We start from the raw sequence: 12,052 nt of genomic DNA, 5'->3' as shown, positions 1-12,052 counted from the left end.
AGCTTATAGGGACTCCCCAGGTCCTTTGGGTACAAGCCCAGCCTAGCTATTGATGGGCCGGCGGTCGCGCTCTACGCTTCCGGCGCACCCGGAAAAGCTAGTACCCTCAATGACGAATGGTCTCATGAGCCTCCGTTATAAAGACAGGACACTGCGAAATAAGCAAAAACGCGACTACGACCGTCCCCACGCGGTAACGCAGCTACCGCTACTCGCCCCGGGAAACCGTGTAGACAAAATACGGCAAAATTGCAGCAAAAGTGTTAACTCGAGCCATGCGGCCTCGGTCATATCGGCTGCGGACAGACGACGGGGTTGAACTAGAGAGAAACAGACGCGCGTTGGTCTGGTACAGCGAGCGAACCGGCGCACATGAACCCTCCTACGACTTTCCTGCGACTCCGGACGCTGCAGGCCCATCCGAGGAACACAGGGCCTCGGCAGAGCCTTCTGCGCTTAATTCAACTACAGCCGCTGCCTCGTACGAAGACGGGAGACCCGATGGTTATATGACACGCTACGGTCGAGAAATAAAGCCGCCACAGCGATATGGCTGCACTCGAGACCTGCATACTGCAGTTCGGTGCCTTTGCGATTCGTGACGCAATGCTGATACTGTTTGTAGGTTTTATACTGTTAGTTTGTTTTGTGGCTCATTTGTTTTCTATGTGCTGTAAGAAAAGGAAGCTGCAGTGTTATCGGTTATCTCTGATCTGACGAAGCACTCGTGTGAACATGCTGTGTGTCGTCATTGAGGAAAGGGGATAAAAACGGCTGTCTAATAAACACGGGGCTTTTTTGAGTACATGGCTACATCGGAGTGGCGTCAATATTTTGCTCGCATCACCGCTCCGGGAGCGGACACGATATTACTAACTCAATTTCAGACAATGAGAGTCTGGCCAAGCAGGTGCATTGAAATTTGGGCAAATGAGTAGCGTGCACATGAATTCGTTGCAATAGACCAGCTGGTTTTAAATGTGGCGGTTTCCATCGTTGGGGGGGGGGGGACAATCGAAACACGCACAATGGCTGCAACTCTTGGCCAGGCACAATTCTATTTGACTCGGTGAAGTGTTCGCGTGTAACCGAGGTGCCAATACGTTGGTTCATTGCAGCAGGCTTGTAAGACCTCATGATAAATAGATCTTAGCATGACAAATGGCTGCTTCCGCTTGAAGAAAAGTTCTTGTACAGAAGGTCACTGCGGAAGCACAACTATGGCAAGCTTCTGGCGAATTTTCCGGGCACGCTTGTAATCGGGACCTTAAAAAATCAATTAGTGTTGGCTAGCTCTCTTCCTCGTACTGAGGAGCAATAGTGGCTGGATCCCGAACTTATATAACAGCAATGTCTCCGTCTCATCTTCTGTGACTTATAGCTGAATCGGCGACCTTGAAAGACATTCGGCGTTGGCCTGCTGTCATCTGGCAGATGTACACCCCACTATCATATCCAATATTAAAACTTTAAAGCCACAATTCACGTACGCTTGTCGGCGCACGAAAGCTAGCATCCACGTGCCTAGGCTTGTGCAAATGGCGCGGGAGAGATCGTACGCCTAGAACCATGTCTCTATCACAGATATCTTCTCCAGACAAATATCTGTGCTCTTGTTAGCTCACAAAAATACGGAACGATGTCCACGAAGACGAAAATACTGAGCCAAATGGGAGCGCGCTTGAGCCCGTCTTGTATGTTCAAAACCGCCCTTCCTCCCGAAGCGCCAGAAACAAGAAGGCGCGCGGGCTCAAGCTATCGCCCACCGGGAAGCGTGCGTATATTTGGCCTTGAGGCTCCTGCGCGTTAATTGACAAGACTTAACCTTCAAGACTGTCATCCAGGAACAATATTGATAGTCGCTAACAGCACTGATTGAATGGACATGGAGATACGGGGGAAACTTCACAACTGTCCATACCACAGCAGGAAATTTCTATTCTGTTATTGAGTAATTAGACTGTCAATGTCCGAGCATTCTTCTTGCGTATGCTATGACCGTCTCGGCTGAGTCGAGCGTAGCACCTAGATCTATATCGCTGGAGCGTCCGTATGGGTCGTGGCAGGATGGCCGTCGTCATATAGAGGCAGTGCAGGTGGCGTTTACTGGTGTTGTCGGAGTTTATTAGGTGTTGTTCGCTCTTTTTTCGCCGCCGCATGCGAAGACCACGTCTTCTCTTGTAAGGCGAGTTAACGGCGAAGCTCTTTGTCATAAATTGGCTGTCAATCTTGGGTTACTATATATATTGGGTTATACGCACAGATACCTAGGAAATGCCTTACTGCGTTCTTGTTCTTTAGCGCTAAACGATTTGTGACGGCCGCAGTTTTGTCCAGGTCAGGGTGGACTCTCCTTGTGACACAAAATTACCTACGAACGGGTCTCTCTCAAAACCAAAAGGGCATTTTTCTGGTTTCAGTGCTACGCCGGCGAACTGCATCTGTTGGAAAAGAGACAGTAGCCATCCTTAGTGTTATTCAAATATTTCTGAAAACCAGTGATGTCGTCGAGCTGCAGCAGAGATCTCTGGCCCTTCAGTCTTAAATAACAGTATCGATGGGATGCCCAAAAATTGCCGGAGCTGAGAAAAAAACAGCAACGCAGCACCTTCAATTAATGGAGCCCATCACGCGTTATGGTACAGTCTCGTCGGTTCCTTTAATCAGCTTCGATTCGTCAATATTCACTGTTTAGTTTTACCGACGAGAAGTAGCAGACGTGCTTCTGGCTCTCGAGAGAGTCGTCGATACACGGTAATAGGCATACGTCTTTCTTTGTCACATCGTCCAACCAGTAGTGGTCGACACAAAAACGTTCAAGGCCATCCTTCTCTTTGGAAGTCGTTACCGACAATGGCCAGGAGCTTTCTGAGGGCTGGATAACGTCGTCGTCGAACGTTTTGCTCACTTGTTCTTCGAAAGCTTTGCATTTTTCGAAGCTACACAGTAGAGATTTTGTCGGATTGGTGTCGTTGCCTCCTCCGTGGTGATCCAGTGCTTCGTCAGTGGTGTCTCACAGACTCTAGATGTGAACAAAAAGAATTAATAAAACTAGTGCAATAGGCACACAAGGAACTGGCTTGCCGCTGGTGATAGTCTCGTCCTCACGTCAAAGGCAGGTAGCGTTTCAGTGTCTTTCTGTCCCTCTTGCAATGCAAAGCCAGCGTCGTTATGGAATTGGATCCAGATAAACTACTGCTAAGCCTTTTGCAATGTGTTGTTGGTTGTTTCTGAAGTTTGTCATCAGTACTTCAGCTTGCTCTTGCATTATTTTGACGAGCCTCCTGGGTATGGCAACACCTTGAGTTAGCAAACTTGTAATTATCTGATCAGCAACTGTTTATCTGTTGTACTTTGTGTCACATTTGACGGAAACAAGGCGGCAAGCTAAAGGCAGTGCGGTCACTTCGTTGGTTATGCGCATAGACTCGCGTTGCAGCTCTCGATTTTAGTTCACAGAAAAGAGCTCCATACCGTCCTGCATAATGATAGCATACCGGTAGCACCGTATTGACGCAAGAAGTCCATACCTAAGATAACATCTTAGCAACAACTATGAAAAATAACACAATATCAGAATAATGGATTATTCTGATATTGTTATATTTGCAGGACACTTGTCATTTGGTGTCACTAGGAGGCCTCGAGTGTCTTTAGCGTGAAGCCTCATCCACTCCATTTTCACTTTTCGAAGTCTATCCTCCAGCTTTTCAAATATTATTGAAAAACTCACACTAGTGTCCACCATCGATGTCACGACGTGGCCGTCATTATAATAGTGACGTTGCCGATAGCAGTTTCTATCATGATGATGACAGCGTCTATCATCAAATCCTATTTCATTATCTGTCGCTAGTTTGGCGGTCATGGGGGATTTGTGGCTCTTTGGCATGTGACAATCTTTCCCCCTGAGGTCGCTGCTATGAGTTTCCTTGACGTGGGCAGGCCGTATTATACGTGCAAAAAAGCTATCGCACAGAGGGGGAGCGTGACCGGTAATACGAAAAGCCGGCTCGCCAATTCGCGCAATTGGCATCCACGTTCGCCTGGCTGCCATCAAATGAATGATAACGGGCAGTGCATGGAAATCCTTGGCACTTCACAACGAGCTAAGCGCAGCGGCTGCAAATGCGGTTGGCTTCTCCAATGTGGAAGCATGAGGGCCTATACAAATCAAGAAGAAATATCATAGAGTGCGTCCAGGTGTTAGTAATAATTTGTTTCCAAAACATCGTGAAACGAGTCTAAACAAAGGAAACCATGAGTTAGGCCATACAGTGCAGATATACGTCTCTATAGATCTGAAATATAGAGACGAAACAGTCGGCATCCATTTCGAGGGTTTCCGCCATGTTGCTCGAAGCAAGGCTCCCCTTGGGTACGCTAGCGCTGAACGTTATATCCTAAAAAGTCATGTAGGCTTGCAGGAGCCATAACGGTTCCCTACGTACTGGGCATGCGGAGGGCCCTTTACGCGGCGCTAAATAATTATGTTTTACGTCTTTACGCTAATCCGAGACTCTCGATATATTCAGTGCCGAAGCCACGCAGACGTCGCTACAAATAAGAAAATTTGAGTACTGCATTTTATCCGGAGTTTATTTCAACAACTTTTGCGTTGGAATTTTGTACAACACTGTTTTCACTATCCTGCAATAGTTCACTAAGCTCTCTCACAAATCACGTTGCTATACTCTACCTGCACCAGAAAATATTGTGTACCAGCCATCTGGTACGTAATAGTTCTGGTGCAAGCGAGTAGAGCGAGAATAATATATCTAAGCAAGCGAGTAGAGCTTTGTTAACCAGATGAATTGTCCGCCGGTCACTGAAATTCCACGCATGTACGAGCAAGACTCTCAAGATATCGTGTTCACACCATTGTTATGTTTTCTTAAACGTGCCTGAATACATTAGGCAATGTTTTGAAGCCGTAAATACAAATAGTTTTCTGTGCAATAACTGCTCTCAGTCAAATGTTTCCCTACGTTAGCGATACTGACTGTCTGGCATCAACCACAGCCAATCGCGCAGTGTGCGCCGCAAAAGTCATTAACGAAGTTGCTGAGGTCATTGGCTGCCGAGTCGTCGAAGTTTCTGACCATCTGCTTCGTGACACAGAACGCTGACGTTTCTCACTTGGCCCAATTGTTGTTTTCATTCTGCACCTCTCTTGGTTGTATAAAGTTGTCGAGCATTTTCGGAACGCAGGTAACGTCGCACGGCCACAGGTTTTTCAAGGAGGATATGTTTAAACGAAATTTCTAGCGCCCCATCGCACGCCGTCATGATGCCATGGAGCTAGGGCAAGCTAAGCAAGGGGATACCTACTAATCGGAGGAGTTCGTACTGATTTAACGATTTCTGCATCAAATCTCCATTGGGATTATTATCTTACCGTCCAATAGCACTGCCCAGCTGTGTCGGCAAGGTAATGAAGAGAATGATCCTTACACGCTTGGAATGGTACTTGGAATTTTATAACGTCTATTCAAAGGTAAGGCTGATTTTTGACGTAGACGCTCGTCAATAGATAGCATTATCGACCTTGTAACATACGTACAACACCAGAAACATTTGAAACGCATCACTGCGGCCTTATTCCTTGGTGTGAAAGGTGCGTACGACAATGTATATAATCCTGGAATTCTGGAAGCCTTGGAAGCTGTAGGTATTGGTGGACGCACCTTTCGCTGTATACGCTAATATTTGAATGGATCATGTTTCTTTATTTTGACTGAAGAGGGACGAACGCCATCTAGCTATACCAGCCGTGGTGTATCTACCGCAAGGCAGAGTACTCAGCCCTACCCTCTTCAACATGGTGCTCAGTGGTCTCGCTGATACGTTACCACAAACCGTTCAGCTCTCCGTATATGCAGACGACATTTGAATATCGGCTTCAGGAGTGACACGTCTATAAGTTTGCGCGCGACATCAGAAAGCTTCAACGGCTGTGTCAACATATCAAAAAAGGCAAGGCCTGGAGCTTTCAGCTGAGAAATGCGCGCGCGCTGCTTTTAATCGCAAAGCGATGGCTCCGTATGCTTTGAGGATTAATGACAAAATTATACGATATAGACGAACGCACCTATTTCTTGGCGTGACCATTGATAGAGGCTTGTCCTGGATCCCTCACGTCTCGTACATGGCAAAGCGTTTGGCCGCCATTGTGGACCTTCTTGCGTTCCTCGGCGAGAAGTCCCGGGGCGCAACAGTACCATCAATGTTGCAACTGTATAAATTACTGTTTTTCGGCTTCTTGCGGTACAGCTTACCTGTACTAGGAAATACTTACAATACAAATATCCGCAAACTACAGAGTGTGCAAGCACAAGCATTCAGAACGTGTCTCGGTCTCCCAAAAACTACATCATCAGTTGCGACAATGGCCATGGCCAGAGACGTTCCTTTGACAGTCTACATGGATACAGATGTCCTGAGAGCACACATCCGACACCTGACTCGGATTCCCTCTCCCCAGCTTGCTTGCCTGCCAGCGAAAATGCCACATTCAACTTGTGCCAAAAGTATTCTAAGGCATCAGTCCTACTTGTCATCACAATTTAAGCCTGCTACACGATTATCCGACCCGTTGTGGTGTCTGCACCGGCCGGAAGTGCAGCTGAGAATTCCAGGCATCAGAAACAAAGCCGGAGCGCCTTTGAAATCTTTGGAACAAGCAACTTTGTAACACATTCACAATGCGCACAGATTCCGCCAACAAGTCTACACAGATGGTTCGGTGAAACTCGACAGCTCTGCTGCTGCAGTCTTCATCCCCACAAAATAAGAAGAAATCAATATAAAAACTTTATGTGTGACCACATCGACGGGTGCAGAAGTCGCGGCACTCCGTGCTGCACTTGATTTCATTAAGCAGCAACAACCACAACAATGGAGTGTCTTTAGTGACTCGAAGGCCGCGCTTCAGTGCATACAAAATCTAATGTGACACGGACCCAATCAACAATTGGCCTCAGAAATTCGACACATGTGTCATCACAGTCATGACAAGGGACACAACATAATCTTTCAATGGCTTCCAGGACAGTGTAATCAGTGGGAACGACCACGCCGACGAAGCCACCTGATCTGCGCATGAAAGTGGTAAGCGAGTCTTCATTCCGCTTTCGCGAACAGACGCTGCGGCTGGGCTGCGATTGATATCCCGTGATTGTACTTTGCCGTGCTGTGGAACTCGACCGTTTACAGCATGGGTCATTTGCGTTCGTTCTCTCCGCAGTTGCGGATCCACCTCCCACCTGGGAAACCACGACGTGAACGGACGATGCTGTACCGTCTGTGGCTAGGCGTTGTCTTTACGAACTCACATGCTTTCCTTATTGAAATGGCCTACAGCCCCACGTGCGACACATGCAACAACGAAGAGACGCTCACACACATTATTTGTGTCTACCCGAGATATATTGCCCAGAAACAAGTGATGTGCAGAGTACTGGACCATTTGGATAATCATCCACTATCAGAACTGAAAGGTTTAGGTCAGTGCTCTGAAAGAACATCCGCGTTGAAGGCCTTCATCATCATCATCAGCCTGGTTACGCCCACTGCAGGGCAAAGGCCTCTCCCATAGTTCTCCAACTACCCCGGTCATGTACTAATTGTGGCCATGTTGTCCCTGCAAACTTCTTAATCTCATCCGCCCACCTAACTTTTTGCCGCCCTCTTCTACGCTTCCCTTCCCTTGGAATTCATTCCGTAACTCCTAATGACCATCGGTTATCTTCCCTCCTCATTACGTGTCCTGCCCATGCCCATTTCTTTTTCTTGATTTCGACTAAGATATCATTAACTCGCGTTTGTTCCCTTACCCAATCAGCTCTTTTCTTATCCCTTAACGTTACACCTATCATTCTTCTTTCCATAGCTCGTTGCGTCGTCCTCAATTTAAGTAGAACCCTTTTCGTAAGCCTCCAGGTTTCTGCCCCGTACGTGACTACTGGTAAGACACAGCTGTTATAAACTTTTCTGTTGAGGGATAATGGCAACCTGCTGTTCATGATCTGAGAATGCCTGCCAAACGCGCCCCAGCCCATTCTAATTCTTCTGATTATTTCAGTCTCATGATCCGGATCCGCAGTCACTACCTGTCCTAAGTAGATGTATTCCCTTACCACTTCTAGTGCTTCACTACCTATCGTAAACTGCTGTTCTCTTCCGAGACTGTTAAACATTACTTTAGTTTTCTGAAAATTAATTTTTAGACCCACCCTTCGGCTTTGCCTCTCCAGGTCAGTAAGCATGCATTGCAGCTGGTCCCGTGAGTTACTAAGCAAGGCAATATCATCAGCGAATCGCAAGTTACTAAGGTATTCTCCATTAACTCTTATCGCCAATTCTTCCCAATCCAGGTCTCTGAATACCTCCTGTGAACACGCTGTGAATGGCATTGGAGAGATCGTATCTCCCTGCCTGACGCCTTTCTTTATTGGGATTTTGTTGCTTTCTTTATGGAGGACTACGGTGGCTGTGGAGCCGCTATTGGCGGCGAGGAGTTACGGAGTCGCCATCTATCGGAAGCGCCTCGCTGGCGTAGTATGAGGGATCACGTGGCGCGCTCCTCATAGGTTTTGCTGTCAGCGCTCACTGAAAACACCACGCGCGAGCTCTCCCGGACATTTCTGTAAGTACTTTCGAAACGAGAGAAGTTTCTCACTGTCTAAATAATAATTTTGGGCAAACTGAAAGCACACAATCGTTTACAGACGCTATCGCTTTACCGAATACGTACAGTGAACGCCACTGCGCGCAGTCGCCGCGACGGAGTCTCCCGAACCGGCTTCTTACGTGAAAGGTAGGTAAATGCTGAGAGCAAACTATCTGAAATATGTTCTTATAGTGTTTGTATAACTAAATGGAGCGTAATAGAATGAAGCCTCAATGCAGCGAGCGCGCAGATTCGCAGCGACCGACTGCGCGTCTGCATGCTTGTCCGCGCACTGTTTCGCTTTCTCCGCGCGCGCGTTTGCGCACCGTGCCATGAGCTTTACGCCGCAGAATATGAGCATTTGACAGTATACAAGCAACCATTGTTGCGTGGGCGCTATCAGAGCTGTTCAAAAATAATTTCACTGTAGAGACTTCGACGCCTACGGGGACTGTGATGTGCCGTCGCGACGGCACATCTTTTTTTTCTACTAAATTTTTTGACCTTTCAATACTATTTCTCGAGTTGCGTCGCACTGTATGTTTATCGGTGTTCTCATCGTGCAATTCCCCGCTGCTCCTTTTTTGTAATCCAGTGCATTAATTCATAACACAAACATGACCATATGCCATGCTTTCTTTAAATGTGCTTCTTACCGCTGCCTTTCCACTCCGCTGAACTTGCCAGTATCTATTGCATCGACAAGTTCATAGACCAAACCGTCATGACATTAGTCGGGCAGCGGACTCGGGCGAGCGTCTCAGTGCGCGTTTTCAGAACATCGCAGACCGGGCACCGTAGCAGAAATCTTCCTCGCGTCTGTACTTGCTGCATACCGGAGTTGTAGCCGATGACTGTTTGCCGGTTTTATGTTTCGCGAGCCAAGCATCCCACAGCTTCTTGTCCTGCGGCTACGTGTGAATAAGGCTGACACCGTGCTCCGTCGCGTGCGTCCGGCATTGCGGCACCGAGCAGTAGCCTACCATGTTGTGCGCCTTCAAAGGCAGCCACTACCTATTGTAGTGCTTTGAAGCGTTGTAAAGGAGACACTCGAAGCGGGAAAATCTCGCCACTAAATGAGGACCGCAGCGTACGAGGGAATTTAAACTCTCGTTTTCAGCTCGCTTCGGCGCGCCTATAGTGAACTAGAATATTCTAGTTCATTATAGGCGCGCCCGAAGCAGCCGACGCGGCCGCCATGCCCACGTGATCCCTCCTAGCACGTCACGCCGACGGTGGCGCCAGCTTTTCCAGTGGTGGAGCTCGAGGCCAATAGATATCTTTCAGTATTTTTACATACGGCTTGTCTACACCCTGATTCTGCAATGCCTCCATGACTGCTGAGGTTTCGACTGAATCAAACGCTTTCTCGTAATCAATGAAAGCTATATATAATGGTTGGTTATATTCCGCACATTTTTCTATCACCTGATTGATAGTGTGAACATGGTCTATTGTTGAGTAGCCTTTACGGAATCCTGCCTGGTCCTTTGTGGTCTTGCGGTTCTTGCGGTCTATGGGGCTCAAAGATAGACTTCAATAACGCCGCCCACTACCGCTCTATAATGTACGCGCTTTGTTAGTGCTCGTCTCGCTTTCTCTCCATCTCCCCCTTCCACTTTCTTTCTCTTTTTGTCCCCCTTAACCCTTCCCCGCGTGCAGGGTAACCAACTGGAACCACCTCTGGTTAACCTCCCTACCTTTCTCGGTACTCTCTCTCTCTCCGCATCTTCTTTGTGACGAACCAGTGAGCACCATTCGTACCACTCGGAGACGCCGGCGCCATCCTCTTTCTCCGGCTACTCACTTCCACACGAGTACCCGGTCCCCAGTAAAGTACCTTAGCCCCTCTTCTCGTTCCTCGTCCCTCGTCAGCCGGTCAGATAAGCGAAACCTGTCCTTTTAGATAACCTTTCCTATTTAAAACAAAACAAACTGAATATACTGTAAACGGAGTAAGCGTTTTATTGAGCTGTGCAAGAAAAGCCGCCCTTCCGCCCGAAAGGCACATCGATTGCGATAGCAAATTCGTGGCAATATATACGAAGTAAGGATAGTAGATTTATCAGCCTAATACACATGTAAACATGAGCATACTAACTAAACTAACAAGCAAGATATCACCCATGCACAAGCAGACACTTCTCACTCGATGACCGCGGAAGTTCACTGTCAAAACGCTGGAGTGAGGAAGCGCGTCAGCAGCCGCGACAGAACTGACTTCCGCGCTGCGTCTCGTATCAACGCGAACTCAGCCATGAAAGCACTGCTCGCGGTACACTGTGTTCCCGTCGTAAATAGTTTTCAACTACAATAGCCATGCGTGCGCGGCTACCCCCGCCGCCCGAAGTAAAACCTCGCCCCCCCCCCCCCCCCCCGTCGCCCTACGGAGAAGTGGACCTTGTCACCGTCGCAGATGGATTTCAAGATACAGCGGTACGGGCTGGCGGGTGCTGTCGCCAGGAGTACAACGCGCCCCCACCCTACCCTACCCTACACCCCCTCGAAGTTACGCGCGCGACAGAAGACTGCGCGCTTCCTTCCTGCTTTTCTGCCATCCGTGTGCGAGAGTGAGCCAAGATAGCCGGCTCACCCTCGCAAGCTTTCACTGGCGCACAGCATACAGCATACAGCGCGCCGCACCGATTTTATCGCCCTTGCACATTAAAGAGAACCTCACGGCGATCTCGTCTCCGACGGCAAAAACGTTATTGGGGTGTCCATATAATTGCTATCGGAGTGAAAACGCTGTGTGTACCTACCCACGCTTACGTCGGCGGTTGCGTAAATTCGAACCGTGGAGATTGTAATAAAAAACAAATAGCGTCCTTGAGTTACTATAACCATATCACAGTACTTGTTCAAGGGGGGTAGAAACACACCAATAAGGGGTAAATTATAACGGGACGTTGTAGTGACCGTGGACAACACAGAAGGCTAACTTTTAATGTGTTGCATTGGCTGCGAACTTAAGTTTCAGTCTATCTATCTATCTATCTATCTATCTATCTATCTATCTATCTATCTATCTATCTATCTATCTATCTATCTATCTATCTATCTATCTATCTATCTATCTATCTATCTATCTATCTATCTATCTATCTATCTATCTATCTATCTATCGTCTTACACCAGCGGGCCTGGCTTTGCCAAGGAAATCGAGCTGCTGGGAATATGCTCTTCTTTGCTTTGCCGTCGTGGTCGTGGCATTGTCTTCGTTCGAGCTCCGTCATCCAACTCTCGCCTCTGACTCTCCCATACTATCTTCGCCGAGCCAGCTGTCCCGTGCGTAGGAACATCCGTGTTGGTCTGCAGCGGAACACCAAATGGTGTTTGCCTCCGCATGAATAGCGATTCAAAAGCAAGTTTTCCACCAAG

General features: G+C 47.9%; 1 protein-coding gene across 1 annotated transcript in view; it reads right to left on the bottom strand.

The window, feature by feature from the left end:
* The window catches only part of LOC142588676 (putative phospholipase B-like 2), a 66,611-nt gene that overhangs the window by 32,191 nt on the left and 22,368 nt on the right, over positions 1-12,052 (bottom strand). The window lies entirely within an intron of this gene.

The sequence above is a fragment of the Dermacentor variabilis genome, chromosome 7 (assembly GCF_050947875.1).
Source record: "Dermacentor variabilis isolate Ectoservices chromosome 7, ASM5094787v1, whole genome shotgun sequence".
Lineage (NCBI taxonomy): Eukaryota > Metazoa > Arthropoda > Arachnida > Ixodida > Ixodidae > Dermacentor > Dermacentor variabilis.
The sequence above is the reverse complement of the archived record's forward strand: the minus strand, read 5'-3'. Positions and strand labels throughout refer to the sequence as shown.